The sequence below is a fragment of the Vanessa cardui genome, chromosome 3 (assembly GCF_905220365.1).
Source record: "Vanessa cardui chromosome 3, ilVanCard2.1, whole genome shotgun sequence".
In the NCBI taxonomy this organism is placed as follows: domain Eukaryota; kingdom Metazoa; phylum Arthropoda; class Insecta; order Lepidoptera; family Nymphalidae; genus Vanessa; species Vanessa cardui.
In genome coordinates, this window is record NC_061125.1 from 13,101,443 (window position 1) to 13,118,026 (window position 16,584).

A 16,584-nucleotide genomic window follows, 5' to 3' on the forward strand; every position below is an offset into this window, starting at 1 on the left:
TTATCCCTTCAAGTGGCGCCACATTAACGGACCTCTTTTAGTCACCGGCTCAGAATACTTATCATATATACATAATAAATAAATCGACGATATTAAATATTTATAGAAGACAATTATGAAAGTTCGTGTAATATTATATGTAATATTGTTTGTTAAAAAAATAAGTTGAATTGAAATTTTCATTGTAATCATAATAATGTGCAGATTGACTACAATCAGCGGTACGATTATCGAAGGTATAAAAAAAATACTTATACAAGTATGAAATTAAAGACACGTAAAGTATGATACATAATATTTGTAGTAAGTAATGATAAAAATGTCTTCTTTTAAAGCCAAATCATTCAATAAGTTTTTTTTTGAGATTATTTTTTAATCTAATAATATCTATATATCCTAGTTTCTACTTAATTGAGAAGTTTAGTAGCTTATACCAAAATTTATATAGTTATTGCTTTTATAGAGTTTGTTTATAAAATGGCCAATGGCCAATTATTATAAGCCATGTGCCCGTAGTTAAACTGGCTTACTCAACCTCGTCGCTATAATTTATGATGGTACCAACCCAGGTGGTCTTAAAGAGAGCCCTACCACGAAACAAGCAAATAGTTTTCATTCTTTGTTCATAAATATCTGGGAACAATAAAGTACCCTACTACTTTAATGGGTACAAAAATTTACCCTAATGATGGTAGACCTGTTATTACAAGTTTTACATTTTCATTTAGCCATTTTTTACCAAAGAGCCGGAGGGTACGTCGTGACTTCATTCAGAATAAAATAAAGCTGAGATAAAATTATCATTTCAAGAATTTAAAACAGGATATAAGCACAGTATTATATTACACTGCGGCACATAAATACCAATTCAATTTATGTTTTCAACTTTTTTATAGTACTATTCTTGTTTTATATAAATATCTACTGATCGTTTAATTGTGTGCAAATAATATGCCAGCATTTTTATTATCATCAATAAAATAAATCAAATCGTTAATCTGTACCAAAGTGTTGTCTGTATTGGTATAGCTCACTAGTCGCAGGCAGTCGGCTTTATTCGCTTTTTATGGTGTTAGTTGTCATGTTATGTAAGTATGTCCTATGTCCTTTTTTGGAGTTCAACTTTGCTTCATACCAAATTTCATCATATTCAGATCAGGGGTTTGGTCGTGAAAGACCGACAGATACACACACAGACAGAGTTACTTTCACATTTATATTATTAATATAGATTAAGCTGGGTATCCTCTTATTATAGATCGTGTTCCAATTAAGTAAGCAAACCAAAAATCCAAAGTATTCCTAAGGAGTTAGCATTCAGTAGCAGATAGGTCTAGCGACTGGCGAATGTTGATATTTCTTAAATTAAAATATTAAAAAAAACAACAAATATTTTTTTAATCGGTAATTATTATATAATATTATGTTTTATTGAAAGATACTTTAGTTTTATTTAATTTAATTCAGATATCAAATAACAATATACTATAATTATTATTGGTTTTGCAGCAATAAATATATGATGAGTTAATGAGCAAACAGAAATTACTGTTACACACTTCGTTATCATAATATAATATGTGCACTTCTGTAAAATTATCAATATCGATTATAACATTTAGCGAAGTTATCTTTTTGGTTTTGTATTATTTTAAAATAATATTTATTTGATAAAGTTATACGGTCCGTAGTAGTTAACACGTAACGCGGCTTGTTAATACAATATTAATTAATTAAGCTCATAAATGGAGACTCTGTAACACGAGGTGTTAACTTTAGTTACACGCCTCCTACATCCTAACTAGCAGTTTCTATCGATTTTATATCACACTGGCGTAGCGTAACCTGTCTTTGATGTCAATTTAAATGAAAGTAACAGTCTTTTACGTAATTAAAACCTTTTTTAGCGCCTCGTATTTCATTCGTTGTATTTGCATACCGATGTTATCATACGATAAACAGAACGTCACTATGTGATTAAAATGTTTATGGACTTCATATCCCAATTAAGGAGGTTGTTGCACATATATGAAACCTCAAAAGCTTCTAAAGCAAAATAACAGTCTTTAAATTTCCCACTGCTGGAATAAGGCCTCCTCTTCCATTAAGAATTATGAAGAGGGTTTGGAACATATTCCATCACGCTGTTCCAATGTGGGTTGGTGCAATGGACATGTGGCAGAATTTCGATTAAATTAGACACATGCAGGTTTCCTCACGATGTTTTCCTTCACCGCCGAACACGAGATGAAATAAAAATACAAATTAAGCACATATATACATATAGTGGTGCTTGCCTGGCTTTGAGCCCGTAATCATCGGTTAAGATGCACGCGTTCTAACCACTGGGCCATCTCAGCTCATAAAAATAAGCATATGCAGGAGCAGCATAAGCTTATATTTTTTATATTTATTAAACAATCATTTTCCAATGTCTAACTAAAATGTCAAAATTAAAAAAAAATATATTAAAAATGATCGAGAATATTTTACTCTCATTGTACTAATAGGTCACAAAAATACAAGATGTTATTAAATCGGGATACTATTTACCTCAATTGCACGCAAGTAATATAATTGTTATCGATATATTTGATTTAAAACGAAATATTATATGGAATATAATATTTCGTTTAAGAAATAAAAAATAATAATATAACACATGTATAGCAATATCAATAAATTTTTAGGATTTTCCAATTTAATTCGTATTGAATAGACAATAAAATAGTATATAATTGAATAAATATTAAATCGTTGCATATGTGTAAAATTAAACTGGGACAAATTAAGAGCTTCACTGCTAATTACTCGCCTTCAAGTTGTTTGAATGCTGGCATTCTTCAGCTGTGGTGAAGGTACATGGACGTAAGAAATATCTGAAATAATAGTTTGTCAATTTGCAAGATAATATCAGTTAACTAAGTAGCTATTAATATAATTTTATATTATAACAAGAATATTATATAATAATAAAAACTAAATTGTATATACTTTGTATGGGACGTATACTCAATAAACGATTTTTATATAACATTTCCTTGGTTACCCTATATCTCGATTGATTGAAAATATTTAATTGAGTAATTTTTTCTAAGTTTCAAAAAATTATATGAATTTGTGAAATCTAAGATTAAAACATTAAATATTTAATCTGTTTGTAACTCACTTTGCTCTCGTTGGTGGGTGGTGGGGGTTGGTTGCCTTGTGTTAGGCAAAAAATCGTACCAATTTGGTCGAGAAAGAGCGCAGACAGACAGACAGAATTACTTTCACATTTATAATATTACTATAGATTAACATTATAATTTAATAATATTTTCAAGCGTATAATATTTTCACACACAACTAGTACTAAATATATTAATACACGAAATAAAACATGGGCAGGTTGTAGGTCATATAAACTGCTATAGTCTAATTATATCCTCCTTTATTTTTAGTATCGCGTGTTGCCTTCATTTACGTTATTGCGAATAATTACTTTGACATTTCGATTTTTCAAAATAGCACGTATGAATGGCTGGCTATTGATCATGCGTGCGCTGTTAAGCTTAAGGCCTATATTTTTACGTCCATCAAATACAATTACTATATTTAAAACTACATGCTCCTATTTTCGAATTCCACAGTAATATGGACTTGTATGGTTTCATTTCAAACTTGTATTTGCGGTATCCTTTATAATTATTGTGACTTATGTATCTTGCAACTATATAGCTCAGTGGATTTATGAGTAACGACTGAGGCGAGATGGCCCAGTGGTAAGAACGCGAGCATCTTAACTGATGATTACGGGTTCAAACTCAGGCATCACTGAATATTAATGTCCTTAGTTTATGTTTATAATTCATCTCGTTCTCGTTTGTGAAGGGAAAATGCATAGAAATTTATAGTCTAATTTCATAGAAATTTTGCCACATGTGTATTCCCCCAACCCGTATTGCAACAGCGTTGTGCAGCCTTAATACAAAGGGAGAGGAGGCCTTAACCCAGCAGCGGGAAATTTACAGACTGACATAGGCGTTCCACAATGAGCAATCTTTTTAGGACTGAAATTGTCATCATTTATTTTATTTCGTTTATATAATAATAAGGTTACATTTATTTTGGCAGTTGAGGTTAATAGCTTAAAAAGGTTTTAGTGGTGTATACAGATAATTTAGCTCTTCAAAATTCACATTAAAAGTCTAAGTAGAGAATATTATAAATTAAAGTTCATTAGCCATGTTTTTTATCTTCAACCTCGAACATAAATTTTCCATTTTCTTCTTAAAAACCTCTTCAATGTTTTGTGGAATAATTAGTTCCAATCAACGCTTTGGAGATGCTTAATTTTTCTTCCAAACAGCGAACTTTTAATTGCAACATAATATAATTATGAATTTTCTTTCTTCGGTACTAACAAAAAGATTTACTTTCATAAAAAATAAAACAAAGCTTGTTTAGTCCTGTTAACCGATTTTTAACAATAAAACTATATTGTTTACAATTAATATTTTATAGCTGTTTTCTATAGTAATTAATATGAATTGTTGAAAATATTGAATATTTTTAGTTCGAAATAAAAAATCACAATATCGAGTACTATTTGTTTTTTCTAGGAACATACATATAATACCTATCATTGTAGAATGAAATCTAAGTGACGTGGTCGAGGAAGTGACGTCACCTTTCTGACGTAGTAAAAGCAAAGGGATACATCTTGGGTTGTCATGGTGGTAAAATTATTTGGTGACTGTCATTTGCATCATCATTATCATTACATAGTATAAAGCAAAGTCGCTTACCGCTGTCTGTCCCTATTGTATGCGTATATCTTTAATATTACGCAACGAATTTTGATGCTGTTTTTTTTAATACATAGAGTGATTCGAGAGGAAGGTTTTTGTAATACATGGGTAATATAAGCAAAGAATCAAAAAAAAAAAGTGGTATATATTGTGTCGCTAGTTCTTGATAAATTGGATAATATTATGTTAATATCATAACTGAAACTTGGTTAATCAGTGTTCGTCAATATCTATTTTAATTGTTTATTGAATAGTCGATTATAATATTAAAACAACCCTTTTTTACTAAATTCATATGTATGTAATACACGGTACATATATCAAAATAATATTTTTTACAATTTTTATCGGTCTGTCTGTATGTCTGTTCCGTCTATTCACTGGAACGGCTGTACTGATTTTGACGGGGCTTTCACTGGCATATAACTGACAGAATAAAGAGTAACTTAGGTTACGATATATATTTATTTTTTTGTTAAATTAAAATGCGTACAAGGTCGCGGGCACAGCTAGTATATTATAATATTCATATTATTTATGAAAGAAATTATATTTAAATTTATTTCCCTTCTCATCCATTGCTTCTAACATCGTATATTCTTGAGGCCTGCAACGCACTGCGGTAGCGTCAGGTAAGATAAAGTCAGTGCAGACGAGAGCCGACAGAGCGGAATGCCATAAACCACAATGGTACGTTGATGAAGACGTTCCCGTCAAATTGGACCCGTTCAGAGGGTGAAATTATTAAATGCTATGTGGGTTATACTATTGTGTGTATTTAATTAAATGTATTGTATATTCAGCCTATTCAATATATATATTCATTTAAAAAATTAATTCCGTATAGTTAAAAAATAAGAATAATTACATAATATTTTGTTTATAACGAGTTGTTTAATACTTTTTACAGTTTCATAGTTTAGCTGCATTGATATTAGTTAATCTGTTGTAGTGTGTTTGAAATGTTGCAATGAAGCATTTCTTAATTATATTTAAGTATCAAAATTAATAATGCTAATAAAACCTAGAGGTAGAATCCTTAGTGAAAGGTGGAACATTCGTCGAGTCAAATCTAAAAAGGTTATATATGTCATAAGTAATATTTTTTTAAATATTATCCGTATAATTAAATTAAATACATACTGTACGTTTATCGAATCGAGCAATAACAAATAGAATTTCTCCCGTTTTAATGGAAGCGTGTAACATTATAGTTTGAATCGTAACACTAGATCAGTCTAGCGATAAATCCGTACACAAATCTGTCAATCTCGATTCTATACGACTAGTTTGTATCGTCGCCGTTGGGTGATTATCACGGACAGACGGTAATACTTTCAAATCACGTCCAGGGGTGCCTCTAATGAAACAATTACGTACCTTGCTTTGTTTATGGTACAACGCGATGGTTACAGATTACATAATGAGATAACTTTATTATATTAGCATTTTTTTTATTTCGAAAATGAATTTTATAATGTGGCGACATTGTGGCGCTTACTAGTAAATTAATTTTTGTTACCTCTTATTTGTAACTATGCTTAACGGAACATTTATATTAATGTGTCTGATTCTAGGACATGATAAGATTCTTAATATTATACATATATGTTTAATCTTTTATGATTTTTTATTTTAGTTAAATAAATATAGATACAGACATTAAAATTATAATAATTTCCGTATGGACTTAGTTACTTTAGTATTTATAAGTTGTATATATTTGAGTTATTACTTATCGTGTAAATTTACTTGGAGAGGAAATCGTTGGTGCGGAGTGCTTACAAAGAGGTCGTTGCTACGTAATATTATCTGCAGAAAAGTTTGTGACGGTAAATTTTTAATAAGTCATTTAAGCAATTTTTATATTTTTATTTTAATAAGAAATTGCCTTTTAAAATTCGATATTAATTAGAATGCGTACAACTTAATCGATGAGAGCGGGTTCAAACCTAGGAGAACATTAATGAATATTGATACTTAAAATCTGAAATGAAAATATTATAAATCTGCATGTGGCCATTTAATGAAGTTCTGCTATGTGTATCCACTATCCACCAAACCGCATAGGAGCAGCGTAGTGGAATCAACGCCAACCCTTTTTCCTCGAAGGCACAGAATGCCTCAGTTCAGCAGTGGAACATTAATTTTGATATTCCTTATATTTTTACTTATGTCAAAATGTGAATGGTTTCTGTATTTTTTTATGATATAGGTTGGCGGACGAGCATGTGGGCCACCTGATGGTAAGTAGTCACCATCACCCATAGACAATGAAGATATAAGAAATATTAACTATTCCTTACATCGTCAATGTGCCACCAACCTTGGGAATTAAGATGTTATGTCCCTTGTGCCTGTAGTTACACTGGCTCACTCACCCTTTAAACCGGAACACAACAATACTGAATACTGTTATTTGGCGGTAGAATAACTGATAAGTGGGTGGTATCTACCCAGACGGGCTTGCACAAAGCCCTACCACCAAGTATGTTGTATGTCGTTTTCTTATAATAATGAAATAAAAAGGCAATAGGATTACATAAGTTCTTTTTGTTACGAATGTATTAAATAATAACAACCTGTTATTATACTGCTCTCCTAAGATCTCCTCTCATGTTGCTCAAAGCTTGGAGCATATTCCACCACGACGCTTCGATACGAATTGGATACGTAGACAGGTGATTTGCTCATGGACGTTTTCTTAATATGTTTTACACATATACGAGTTCTGTGTTCTGTGTTATGTAACTGCTGTTAATATTGAGTTATTTAATTTAGAAAGCTGAGATGGCCCAATGGTTAGAACGCGTGCATCTTAACCGATGATTGCGGGTTCAAACCCAGGCAAACACCACTAATATATATGTGCTTAATTTGTGTTTATAATTCATCTCGTGCTCGGCGGTAAAGAAAAACATCGTGAGGAAACCTGCATGTGTCTAAATTATATCGAAATTCTGCCACATGAGCATTCCACCAACCCGCATTGGAACTGCGTGGTGGAATATGTTCCAAACCCTCATGGAAGAGGAGGCCTTATCTCATTAGTGGGAAATGTTACAGGCTGTTATTTTACTTTACTTTACTAATTTATAAATGTATGTAAAACTTATTTTACCGAAACTCATTTTGGGGTTTCTTTGTGGATTTGTAAAGAATTACAAGTACAAATTTTGTAATGCAATGTGCATTACATAGGTCTCTTTGGGGGCAGTTCAAAGCCTAAGGCTTGCAGCCACAAAAATTTACTAGAGCATTTCAAACATTTTGAGGCTTGGTTCTTGGTCATGCATATAACATCAGATTAAATACTTAAAACTTTAAGACAAATTTAATAAATGAAAACTAATGTTCTTTTGCTTCAGCCGAATTAATGATAAAACTACTACTGAGTTATTACTTGAGTACTAATATTTTAAATGCGAAAGAAACTGCTACCTCATCATGCTGAAACCGCTGTAGCGAGTTAGATGAAATTTGGTGCGGACATAGTTTGAGTCCAGGAGTAGGACAGAGAATATGACTCTTTGTGTGCTATAGTTGTAGTTTTGTTAATAATTACGGGTAAAGTCAAAGGTTTAGGTAGACTTCATTGTATTAAAAAGTGACACCGTGCTATATTTTCACAGTGGTTATTTTCAGCCAATTTCGTTATGAACCGTTTTTGATATTTCTTGTTTTAATTTGATTGGTTATATTTTGAGATTGCAATTTATTTTTAAAAAAGATATTCATTCAGATTTTAAAAATAAATTATTGAAGCTATACGTGTGTATGAACATTTATTATTAAATTAAATAATACTTTTTGTATAGACTCGGATTTCAACTTGGTTTAAATAATCACCTTATGTAACATGATATAATATGATTCAGTAAATAAAATTTACAGTGAGATAAAGCTCAAAATAAATTTAGATGGATAAATTAATAACACTTCTAAGATCATATTGAGCTTCGTAATAGACTCATATAATATAATATGCGTCTACCTCTGTAGACAACATTTTGATAACATAAGCTTATGTGTAATTATTTTGATCTGCAAATCATCCCTCAAATTGACACCTACCATGATTATCTACTATGAATGCGTTGAAGGAAGGATTATACCCGAAACTCAGACTCCATTTGTTATTAGCCTGACAACTTAAATCGGTACATGGAACAGTAGTCAGTATTCATAAGACACCTTCCTTACAGACATTTCATTATCCCCCCTCTGAAGAGTTAATAAAAATTAGACATGTCAGTATTCAAATATATCGAAGGAACATAATATCAAAACTTATTTCACACATCGAATTAGCAAAGTGATACTGACAATATAGATTGAATTGTGTATGTTACTCTAAGGATAAGTTATACGATTACAATTATTGATGTACTTATAGTTGCTAGATGCTACATCTAAGTTGAGTCGTATTTGTATCATAATTAAGTAATTACAATAAATTTTATTCTGATATTTATTTTTAAAATACTTTTAATTACAAAATGTTATCAATAACTATGTAACTATAATAATTTATAATATAATAAACTAAATTTATTAATAATTTTGTTCTTCTTGATTTTAAAAATTATTTTATTAAATTAAATAGTAAATATTCATGTCTATTACATAACAACTCTGTAATCATCGTGTATCGCAGGTTTCAAGTCCTCGCCCGCGAATCGCGCCACATGTTGGTTGGGGTGCTATTAAAATGCAATTTTCATGTACTATAATAACTTGTTCTTAACTAGTTTAGTTTATATCGTTTCGCAACGTTGAATTTTTATTGTTTTTATGGTTCCGTACACCAAAATTAAAAACCGAACCCTATAGATATATAGACTCCGTTATCGTTTTCTGTTTGTGACGGTTCTTTTTCTTAGAGAATAGGTTTAAGCTATGAAATGAGTAAGCTTTATTATTAAAATTGGGTAATGTTCTTGGTAAATGTCTAATTGCTACGAAAAAGTCTCCTGAACTGAACCGTTACACCTCAAATTGGGCAGATAGACACTTGTGTGTCAGAATCTCGAACGGTGGTTTTGGGTGTGTATGTGTGATAAAAATTAAAAATACATTTCTGTAACTTTACTTGTCAGTATTTAACTTAACTTTCAAGATTTTCGAAGAGTTATTAGAAGTATTGCTTTATTTCAACGGTTACGATCCTGTTAATTCGTCGAAATTCAATTCAGTAATGAATCGATGATTATACCTCAGCATAGCGTTTAATTAAACCTCGATCTAATTTTGGGTACACTTTAATTTTGCTTTTAACGAATGACGTAATTGCGTAACATTATGACATTAATTTGGTTTATTATTGTTATTAATAAAAAAATACATGTGTCTTCTCTATAAATTAGTGGGTTTTGCATACTCTGTAAAAAAATCAAGATAAATTGTAAGTTTGTCTCCAATTTAAACCTATTCTGTTGACACTTACTTTAACTGTGTATTTAGTAAAGCTATTTAGCTTGAATCGATGAATGAAGCTGGAAGAAATACTTTACTAAGAAGTAGTGAGCATGTTATTTATATTTAGTTGCTTATTGACATATATTTTTGGTATATTTTTCTAATGAATTTTAAATATTTTTTTATATATTGTTTTACAGAAAATATTTCATTACAACTTCCTTTCTTTACTAGTAAAAAAAAAAAAGAACGGGCGACCAAATTAAAATATATTTGTACTTAACAAAATAAAGTAGAATGTCGCAAAACGAAACTGTATTTAAAAAAAATAAAAAAAACTATAACAAAGATTGAGTTAAACCCGCCGTAAATCCAACACAAAAAAATCTAGCAACGTTTTTTAATTTTCAATAGCCCGAAGGCGCCGCAAACACAACCGTGGAGATATACAATGTTTTTTTATCGCTTAAACTTTTGTAACAATACACATCATAGACGTTTGCGTTGTAAAAAAAAATTCCCATATAAAGTTGAAGTGTTACTTTGTTTGTGCTTGCTAATGTCTGCAGTATTCTTTAAGGCTATATACCATTATGCTATAGCCCACGGGGGCGTAACGGTAAACACGGATGAAATCGTGAGGAACAGCTAATCAAATAAAAGCAATATGACAGAAAATTATCATTGAATATACTGTATAATATATTCAGTTTGTAGTTGATAATTGTCCATGTGCGGTGTGAGACCAATTATATATGACCTACTTGTCAGTGTGCCTATCTACTAGATATAAAATATATAAGTTTATCCCATGACAACAGAAATTTTGATGAATATTAGTTTTGTTATTGTCAATAGTACAGCAATGATTGCGCAATTTAGTTTAAGCAATTATTAAATAGTCTCAAAGTATTATTATTTATAAACGAACGACGAGTATGTCGAAATTTTCACGCTCTCTTATATACTGTATTGTAAGACAGCAAGTTTGTTACTACTAAGTACTATTAATAATGGAACTTCGTTAGGTTAGGTTAGATTAGTAAATCTGTAAAAAACTCTCAGTAACAGCCCGAAATATGGAAATTGGAGATGTCTACATTGGTGACTTGGAAAGTACGTAAAGGCGTTGCTCCTGCGCTTGAACTCATATCCGATGTATCGGAAATGGTATCGGGTTATAAGTGAAGGATGAGTGCATCTGTATTTACGTACAAATTCGTGCATAATAATATGACATGCGTAGTAAGCCATAACCGTAAGCACTCAAACCAGTGAATCGAATTTGGTAATTATTACCTTGTAAAGGTGTGATAACTAAATATTCTCAATGTCTAAACCATTGGGCTATCTCTTGACTAGTTATAGTCTGAATATAAATTTAGCACAATATAGTTTATGTATTATTAATTATTATCATTTAATTTTATCTTTGTTTTTAAGTCAATTCATAAATCTTAATATCGGGTTCAAGCTACAGAAATTGCACGTGTTCACTTTGACTTACGGTGAAAGAAAGCATATTAAGGAAACCTACATGTATAATTTCACTGATTTTTTTAGAACTGTTTCCAAATCAACAGACTGGTTTAATGATTTGTTTTATTTAACAGCTTATTAATCATTTATTACCAAAAATTATTAACAGGTACATACACGTATATAAGTCGTTTTGGAATGAAGTCCGGTTTTAAGGAACATACTTCCGCAATAGTACATGTCTTGGCCCATACAATAAGAATCAAACAAAATTCGACGTAACATTGTTTCGCGAATCGAGCTGCAGACTTTATTTTAACGTTTTTTAAATCCCTCCTTCTTTATAGGCTTAACTGCCCCACACCTGATCGCTCGAGGCCTCTACCCTTTTGTATTAAAAGGCAATGCAGTAGCAAATCAAGGCTTTCCGTGGAACAACAGTGTATTTAAGGGACGCATTTTATAATCACACTGTAAGGATGATTTTTTTATGAATTGAATTTTGTAAAACCCAATCTGGCGATAACAAACGGTAGCCATTTTTTTGTTTTTTATTTTGAATTAAAAAGTGATTGTATTTATTTATAATCTAGAACACAAACAATGCAATAATATAATGCATTAAATTAATACAACATTGACATAAAGTTTCTTATAAAATAGCAAAAAACACACGTTGATAAAAAAAATTAAAATGATATTCGAAATTCAAATTTCACTTTCATAAAATCTGACACGTGCACACATAATAATACAAGAAACAGTAGAGTAAGGGTGATATTTGATCGTAAATATTTCTTTGAATCTATAATTATTAAGGTACACAAATATTAATAACGCCTTTAATCAATATTCGTCCGGTGTATAACAATGCCTAATAAACAACAATTTAAGAATTAAATTAATTATACTAACATTATTTCTGGAAATGAGTCATTTTAGTCGATTTTCAAATTTGGAATTCCATATTTCTTTACTTTATTGAATCAGTCAATTCATTAAATTACGTTAATAATACAATTATAAGTTATTATTAATTACTATTTCATTTTTAAATTATATATTTCTTTATTTCATCGTTATAACATATGAAATGTATAAAATTTAAAGTACATTATAGTTAATATGCTTATTAAATTGTGTCCGAAATTGTAATTGTTTTAAATCAGATGTACATTTACTTGACAGGTTCATTTAATTAAAAGTATTTCTCAATTATAGTAGTTCTACTAGTACTTTAAGTAGTAGCCATGTTAGTAGTATGCTTATATTAATCTAAACGACTGTGACATTCTTCGAATAAAGACAGTTTATTTTACATACATATAATACAAAAGATACTTTTTAAAATTAAATAACATTTGCACACGGAACGATTTTTTTTTTGACAACTCAAAAAAAAATCTCTTTATTTTTAATTTAACCTAAATAAGCTCTTTTCATCCCCATTTTCTGTGAAATTAATTACATTTTTAATGGTTAAAGATATGAAGTGCGAGGTTTATTTTTTATAAAAACGCAAGCTCGGCAAATTAATTAAAATTTTTGAAGGAAGAGCCTATTTTGTTTTTTAAATGTAATCCGTTTAAACAGATAGCGTTTCACTTAAAACCGCATCATAATATCGATACTTCTTGATATATCAAACTTATTATTTAAATTGTAATATAGACTGCGAAATTAAAAAAAATAATAATGCTTTTAAATTCCAAGAAACCACAAATAAAGTTTACTTTCCGAGATGGCAACATTCGTAAGGTTGCCATATAAATCGTTTATCATTAAAATTAATTTAACTCCATGTTACTCGCTAAACATTCCTTATTCATTTCGTTTCCTTAATTAAGCAATCTGTTTACAACGAGGCAATTAATTGGTATTTTCATTGTTCATAGCGAGCAAATTTTAATAACCTCTCTGAAAATGTCTGCTGAAATTTTAAATTTGGAATCCGTTATTTTATTACCGGCCAGTTGTAAAACGGTAATCAATCATCGGACGTTTTATGATTTCGTTTGAAAAAGGTGAAATTAAACTGCTTAATAACAAGGCGATTTTTATACGATTTTTTACGCTAATTTGAATAAGGAATATAAAATATTTATTAGAAATAATTTCGTTCAAGTCAGCCTGTTATATTAAATACATATATACAAAAAAATATATAAAACGTTGTCCGTCTGTTTATTCCGAATAATATTCGAAACGGCTGAATAAATTTTGATGTGACTTCTCCTGATAGATATCTAATTTTTGAATGAAATAAGATTGCAAAGAAAAATATTGTATAGTTCGGTCAGGGCAAACGCTAGTCTGAAATAAATAAAAATACTTGGTAAGAATTATTTCACACATTAAGCAATTAACCTACATTGGAAATATTTACCTAAATAAATAGGAATGAAATGGTTTATTGTCTTATCTACAATTTTTCATATAAATAGCTGTAGTTGCATGTGAGTTGGCAATTTATAATGGTGGGTGAGAGCCCTTAATAGGTTGACGACAGCCAAATGTCACAACGGTTATTTGCCTACGTTCACGTGACTTTATTATTTAGTATTGGTCTCGTATTGATCGCTTTAACGGGTATTTATTTAACTAGCAATTTTTTTTTTGGTTTGTTTCGGTCAAAATTCCACAGAAATTTATAACTTTGCCGTTTTAAAAATTTTAATCAGTTCTAGAAAATACATTGTTAAATAAGACTTATTATTCGATTGAAATTTTTATGTAGTGTAGTTGTATAGTATTCTCCTCATGTTAATAACCTAAATTCAAAAATGTTTGTATACAGATCCTTTTGTTAGTATTCGTTACCGACCAATGAAATATTCTCTGAAATGTTTGAGTGTTTTTTCAAGAAATCGTTTGATGTCTGTCGATTCTTTTATGATGATGGTTAATAAAATAGTATCTAAAATTACTTCCAATGTACAATATTAATTCAATTTTTACACAATTTGTTTACATGTATTCCATACAGATTTTGTAATCATCATTTTTAGATTTATAGAGACTAATTTGTGTACACCTTGACTAATTATTTTTTCATAAAAAAACCTAATCCAAGAGTGATCTGGAGGAATTATCGATTTTAGTTATCTCAAAATGGGTGTGTTGAAAACAATAATCTTTATTCATTATATAAAATTGAACCATTAGTAGCGCAAAGGTTTACGGATCGATGTAAATTCGTATGATCAATCTTGACCTTGGGATATTATCGTACGCAGTCCTAACATAAGTGATAAACTTAAAAGAAGAGTGAATTGGAGCATTAGTGATTTCTTAATTAATTTAGGCAACTGATATTTAAAAATGGAAAATAAATAGTTATCATTCCTTAAACCACCGTTACGTCACCAATCCACTAAGATGTTATCTCTCACGTACAATTATGATTTGCACTGCTTCACAGATCATATCCTGGACTCTATTCACAATATATAATTAAAATAAATTCCTAAACTCATTAATGAATAACAAATCATTTTATTAAATATTATATTAGTCAGATTCAATGAAAATAACGTATTAAATTAGACGATTTCTTTCTCCAAAGGGGCGGTAAATTAAAGCCTTTTGTCAGTAGAATCCGAACATAGGCTCGCGTGCTAATATTTAATCCAGTTTAACCTATAAAATATACTCTTTGTTAAGCCAATTAAAGTGATCTACGGCCGTCGAGTTGATATTAAGTATTTATAGGCCATTGTTTTATAAAACGCTCGAAAGTGTTACCACTAATGAAGTGAAAATAATAATCATTTTTATGGCTTAAGCTCATTTCGTTTATTTGTGTGATTGATATTTTTTAGGTGTGGGTGTAGTTTGTTCATTATTAACATATTAATGCAGCTTTAATCTTGATTTTTTTTAGATATTTTAATATTAATATTATATACGTATTTTATTAAAGCACATTTCCTAGTATGCAATCATTATTTTATAATTTATGACTAGAGACGACGGGTATAATACTGATACTAAATATACTACAGAATTTGTTTAATTATGACATCACATTACAAACTACTTAAATTATCTGTATTTCTTTACCATATTGTCCATATTTTATATACAAAAACCTTCCCCTCGAATCACAATATCTATTAAAAAAACTGCATCAAAATCCATTGCGTTGTTTTGAAGATTTAAGCAAAGGGACATAGAGACAGAGAAAGCGACTTTGTTTTATACTATTTAGTGATTATGAGTGTAACCTTTTTACGCTTTTATATATTTTTTGTAAATCGATTTCAAGCATTGAGTAGTTTTTTTCATGTAATTCACCTTTATTTCGGGATGCGTTGAGTCAGTCGTTGCCTTCACATGATTACAATGTTTTATCTTTCAGTGATCAATAATTTGAAGACAGAACTGCGTAATAACCCGATTGCTTCTATAAATGAAGGCAAAGAATAATATATACATGTATGTATATATATAAAAAAAAAACATTCCTTTTTACGGACTCCTATATTATAAGTAATAAATTTTATTCACAAAAATTGTGTTATTATTACTTTAACACAATGGTTCATAAACTATAAAACTTCATTAAATATACATACTTATTTCCGGTATCTATCAGAGGCGCTACGCAGCTTTGTTTTTGTAGAACTAAAATATACATTCGGTAATTCAATGTTATTATTCCGCCTAAATCTGTTAAGCCATTATAGTCCTAATACGTTTGATGTTAGAAATAATGTGCCATGTGTAATTTTAGACAAATGTTACAACTCAAACGTGCTTGCTTAAGGAATATTGTTTGGTGTAAGGAAAAGCGTTAACTAGGAATTTCATTGACTGTGTAAGAGATGCTTACATAAAAATTAATTAAGAATATAAAAATGATCAAAGTAATTTTATATACGCGACTAGTCAC